Consider the following 6000-nt stretch of genomic DNA (forward strand, 5'->3'; position numbering starts at 1 on the left):
GAATAGTGGGACACCACAACTGGAATGGGGCACCGCACCAGTCACTGACTGGCAAAGCGGGGAATCACTCAGCCAGGCCGTGACGTCACATCTTGGAAAGTCATATATGTAACATACCTATTTCCAGGTATGAGGGTGACAGCTGGCTGCTGTGAACGGGACCGGGAATGGAGGCACGAGGAGGGGTGAGTTCACTTGTTTGTTATTTTCTTGCACTGCCCTGTCTGCCTGACGTTAATTAATTTCTTGGAACTTCCTCTTTAAAACCAAACACTTAACCTTCTAAAGTCAGTTGTGCTGAGCTTTTACCCATTTTAAACTCTGTCACCTGATGTTATTTGACAGATTTATGCCAGTAAAACATTGGAAGTTAGAAATATAAACAGTCCTATGTTAGACATTACTAGTAGTACTGCCAGCCTCCAGCAGAGGTCACCAGTGCCCTCCTGCACAGTGCAGAGAATCCAGCAGTCATTGTCAGATAGTTTAGTATAGTCTGTAAAGTGTCCCATTCCCTGTATCCATTCCCTCCTTGGTTGAACTTAATGGACATGTGTCTTTCTTCAACCGTATTAACTATGTAACTATGTAACTATGTAACTATTAGGTGTACATACCATTTGGCTTTCTGTGAGTTAAATACTGGTGTGGAGAGTGGCTATGGCTGTGTGATGTGCAGATAAAAGGCACCTATTTTCGTTATTGCAGCAGTGATCAGACCTGCCATTTCTTTGACTGCTTCTTCTATAGTCCTCCCACACCACAGTTCCTCTACTTTGCAGTTCGTCTTTGTAAGGAGCAGCTACCGGCACTACCACCTCCATGCAGTTAGGTTCATATGTGCCAAGATAGGAGTTGCGTTGATAATGTTGATACAGCTATGGTGGTGCTCACTGTGCAGATAGCAAAGCAGCGTGTGAACAGTCATCAAAAAGAGAAAATGCCAGGGCACTCACCGATAAGCGTGCTGTATTCTTTATTTATGCAAGGTATATCTTCATTACAGATTAAAAGCAGGCGGCGGGGTGAACGCTAGACACCCTCCACAGGACAGCTGTTTTGCGTCTCCACGCTACGTCAGGACTGGGAGGGGCTGCACTGTTCCGTGTGTGTGTGTGTGTGTGTGTGTGCGCGCGCACACACATCTATTGTGTATTTATGTAATGTGTCTAGTGTGTTAGTATGATTGGCTGTATATACTGTATGTTAAGTGTATTGTGTGTGCATATTTGTGTGTCTCTGTAATATGCCTATTTGTGTGTGTACATGTATACAATGGTGGATTATTTGTGCAGTTTGTGCAGTTTGTGCAGTTTCACCCAGGGTTTGTTGGGGGAGTTTGTCGGACACCTTGTTGCAGCTCACTTTGTGACTTCAGAGCTACAGAGCCAGAGCCAAGCCTCCCCATGCACATACTCCCTGGCATGATGGCACTCCTGTGCTGGGGAGCTGGGAGAATGAAGGAACGCTGAGGGACAATGCTGGGCCAAGTTAGTATGTATATTGGGAGGGGGGGCCTACAGGATTCATTGGGCTTCATACAGTTTTTTGTTTGGGGCCCCACCATAAATCCCAGCTACGTCCCTGGCTCTCTGATTAGAATCTGGGGACCAGAGCTCAGGGAGAAGGGAGGATCTACTAGGGAGTGCTATGATAGGTATGTTTTTATTTATTTATTTTTATTTTTTTATGGGGGACACTGCATGGGGGGGGGGTCATTCACTATATGGGGATGCCTTACATTTCAGGGGGCTATTTATGGAGATGCTGCATATGGGGGGCTATTTATGGGGATTCTCAACATGGGGAGGCTTTATATGAGGGGCGCCGAAAGCAAATTCCGCACAGGGCACCATCTACCCCAGGGTTGGTGTTACCACTTCTGGCTACTGTGCCAAGTAGCCCCCAAAACACCACAGCCTCCAGCAGATTTAATACCAGTCCCAACGACCTGAACCACAGCATTTCTACAGCTACTGTTTTTTCAACCATTCCTGGTTTTGGATAAAAAATTACCAAAATACTGACCGAAATACTGTGTGTGAATATAACCACATGTTTCTCATAATCATATATATTAGGGATGGTCCGAACCTGCCGAGGTTCGGGGTTCGTACGAACCCGGACTCTCGGCAATGATTCCCGCTGTCTTAAACCTCCGTCCAGAGGGTGGATACAGCGGGAGGACCGCCTGGAAAACCAGGATACAGCCACAGCCATAGACAGCGGGAATCATTGCTGAGAGTCCGGGTTCGTATGAACCCGAACCTCGGCAGGTTCGGACCATCCCTAATATATACATATATATATATATATATATATATATATATATATATATATATATATATATATATATATATATATCACTCTTGGATTCTGTCTAATTCTTATCATTTATAAAAATTTAGTGCACTATTATGCTTATGAGTTCAAGGCCATTGCAAGTTTAGTAGTGTTACAGTTAATGCATTTAAAGTCTTTCTTTTTTCAGAATGCAAAACAATGATATTGATGTGTTATCTCCAATACATCAAAAGGAGGCTTCATATATTCCATGACTAGAGATAAGTAATCTTCTCAAGGCTTGAGGAATTTCTTGCTTTTCTGTCTCCTAAGGAATCTTTGCTTGAACATATGTTGATCATGTTCAGGATAACAACACTTGACTATTTGCTCTGAATTTTGCAAACTTCACAATCTGCTTTCTAAAAGTTGAATAACAGCAAAATAAGTAGTTGCTTCCATAATTCCATAGTTAATATGGCTGATAAAGATTATTATGTCCTATACATCAGTTGTGAAAAGAAAATCTTAAGGAAAATTGCATGAAATGAGTAAGGGTCGTATTAGACAGCGTGAGGGTGGTCCCATAAATAATGTAAATGAGCCCCCATCTGCTAGATCGGTGCTCGTTTACTAAACCTATTACACGGCTTGATTATCGTTTAGCAAAGGCTGCATGGACATCATTAGCGGTCTCCTCCTGTCTTCTGTTTTCTTTCCAGCACTGCGCGCTGCGGCCTTTCTGCCAATCACTGGCCCTGGCTGTCCCGTCAGCTCAGAGAAGCTGCAGCGTGCGGTGCAGGAAGCAAGTAGAGGGCAGGAGAAGACCGGAAGCCTGCAGAGGTAATGTATGAACAGTGTATTCAGTGGTTAGCCATCAGCCATGCATTGCTATTACACGTAGTGATGCATGGTCAGTGGCCGATGATTTTAGGTCTAGACCTAAAGAAACAATTAGCCAATGATCGTTTCATTGGCTGATCGTCATTATCTCTATTATACAGAGCGATAAAGGGACGAATCGGCCTGGTTCGACTGATTAGCGCTGCATAAGGAATTTAAAGAAACTACTGCTAGATACACTGGAACACATTTTTAGATATACAGTATATTCTGTGTACCAGCACATTTTCATTTATTACAGTAGAAGTAACTCATCAATCCAATCCAATTCCAATGCATAGTCATAGAGCAGTAATTTTGCAATATGCGCTGATGAGTAAATAGAAGCATACATGGTGGGAAACAGCCATCACCTGCTTGGGGAAAAGGACTACTTGGAATTCCAAAGGACAGAGATTCTTTTTCTGACTCTCCCATAATCTCTCCCACATAACTACTTCCTTCCATTGTTTTGCCTCTAAAATTAAGCTACGTGACCTGCATTGCTTTACCTGCCTCCCTCCTGAGCAACTATGATCGAGCACCTCTGTCAGTAGCTTTGAGGCCTTATTACAGGAAGCGATTATCGGCTGTATTCGCCCGATATCAGCCATTACAGGCGATAATCGCTTAGTGTAATAGAAGACAAAGATCAGCGGACATGCACGATGTTGGCTGATCGTTGTCTTTAAACACATTGAAGCTTCATTGATGAGGATAGCAATGATATGCTGCCGTCACTCCGTGCAATAGGAGCGGAGGCAGCAGACCGGCCTGTCCACTGCCTCAGTGGTCCCGCCCTGTGAATGGCTGAGCAGCCTGTCAGCCCAGACATCGGCCCCCATCGGCCCTTGTAATAGTACCCTTAGTCTCCTAATTTAATGTATACAGTTTAGAAATCGTCAGCTGCCGACCTCGCACCGCTATTACAGGTAGCTGTCATGAATGTGCCAGTGCCGAACTCCGTGCGCCCCTCACCTCGTGCTGCGCGGCTGAGATGGTGCTGATTTTTAGTGTTTTTGTATGTTTGTGTAGTGTCCTGAACCTTGTCTGAACACTGTTCTATTTCCTTCTGGGTTTGTTCAGCCACACCCGCCTTGCCTGAGATACTCCTGACTACTCCGGAGTTAACTCTGATGCTGGTTAGCTAGTCTGATAGACTGTTCTCTCTGCCAGTCAGGTTGCTGTTGCCCCAGGTGTTCTGAGATTAGGGGTCTGGTCCAATCAGCTCCTGCACTGGACCTCTGGTCTCCTATATAGTGTCTGCCAGCCTGCCTCTCACTGCCGGATATTGAGCTTGTCTCTGCCTGGTTCTGTTTCTGCTACTCTCGCTCTGTTTATTCTGACCCTTTTGCCTGTATTTGTGACCATCCCTGCTAGCTGCCTGCCCCTGACCATATTGCCTGTTTATTGACCTTGCTTTTTGGATTGTGATTTGTACTGTGCTGTCCGATTGTTGTGACCCGGACTGTTGACTCTTCTTTATTGTGTTTTGTTTGTTTTGTCTTGTTTTGTGTTCCACCTATCCTGGCCAAGGACCGCCGCACAGTTGCCCGCTGCCATTTTAGGGTAGATTGTGGCAAGTAGGTAGGGTGTAACGCCCGGAGTAGTGGATCCACTGGACCGGCACCAGCGATGGCACAAACCTCACCAGGGAGCGGAGTCTAAGGGGCCGCTGGTTTTCACCAGAGCCCGCCGCAAGGCGGGATGGACTTGCTGCGGCAGGCGACCCCCAGGTCGCTACCCCTGGCTTGGTTGCTGGTGTCGGCAGGCGAGGCGTGGCAGGAGATGGCACCGGCAATAGTCTGCAGATGAGAGAGCACGTGACAGGCTGGACACGGGAACAGGTGGCGTGACAGGGGAACAGGAACCAGGAACGGGGACTTGGGACCAGGTAACGGACAGGACTCAGGAACAGGGACTTGGGACCAGGTAACGGACAGGACACAGGAACAACAGGGAGCTGGGCCAAACGCTATGGGAAGCATGTAGAGGCTCCAACACTAAGGACAGGGCATGCTGGGATTTATAGGGGAGTGATTGGTGACACTAACCAATTAGGAGCGCACTGCCCCTTTAAATCTGAGACAGCCGGCGCGCGCGCGCCCTAAGGAGGCGGGGACGCGCGCGCCGGCCGGCACAGACCGCGACATGCACGGAGGAGAGGTGAGGCGCCCCAGGGGCCGAAGCAGCAGCAGCGCCGGGTCCCTACACAAGGACCCCGGCGGCTGCACGGGACAGGAGGCGGTCGCGGCGGCAACCCGGAACGCGGGAAGCCGCCGCGGCCGTGACAGTACCCCCCCCCTTTGGCCTCCCCCTCTTTCTTGCCTGCAAATGGCACAGGAAGCCACTAAGTCTTTGACATCTTGGGATAGGCTGGGCCACCAGTAGTGGCGAGAGATCCGTTGGCCGGTCTTACGGACTCCAGGGTGCCCGGCCTCCAACGAGGAATGTCCCCACTTCAAAATACCTCTTCGAAGCGCAGGGTGAACATGAGTCTTTCCGGGGGGTACTCTCTGAAGAGTGGAGGTGACGACTGGTACTAGGCGATCAGGCGGTATAACGTGGCAAGGGACTGTGGGTCTGTGGACGAGGACCTTCTGTAAGTTCTTCCGGTGGTGAGAGGACACGACCTTAGTCTTGGGTACGGGGAGAGGGTACACCTCGGCAGAGAAGGCATCCGCCGAGTCTTGGTCTTCTGCCGGTAGGCCGGATAGAGGCTTGGCCGGGACAGGAAATGACATAGTACACTTGGTCTGAGGTGACTTGAGACACTGGTGGGAACAGTCCTGACCCCAACTGAGAATCTCCCCGGTTCTCCAGTCCAGCTGAGGG

Source organism: Dendropsophus ebraccatus, chromosome 5 (genome assembly GCF_027789765.1).
Source record: "Dendropsophus ebraccatus isolate aDenEbr1 chromosome 5, aDenEbr1.pat, whole genome shotgun sequence".
Classification (NCBI taxonomy): Eukaryota; Metazoa; Chordata; class Amphibia; order Anura; family Hylidae; genus Dendropsophus; species Dendropsophus ebraccatus.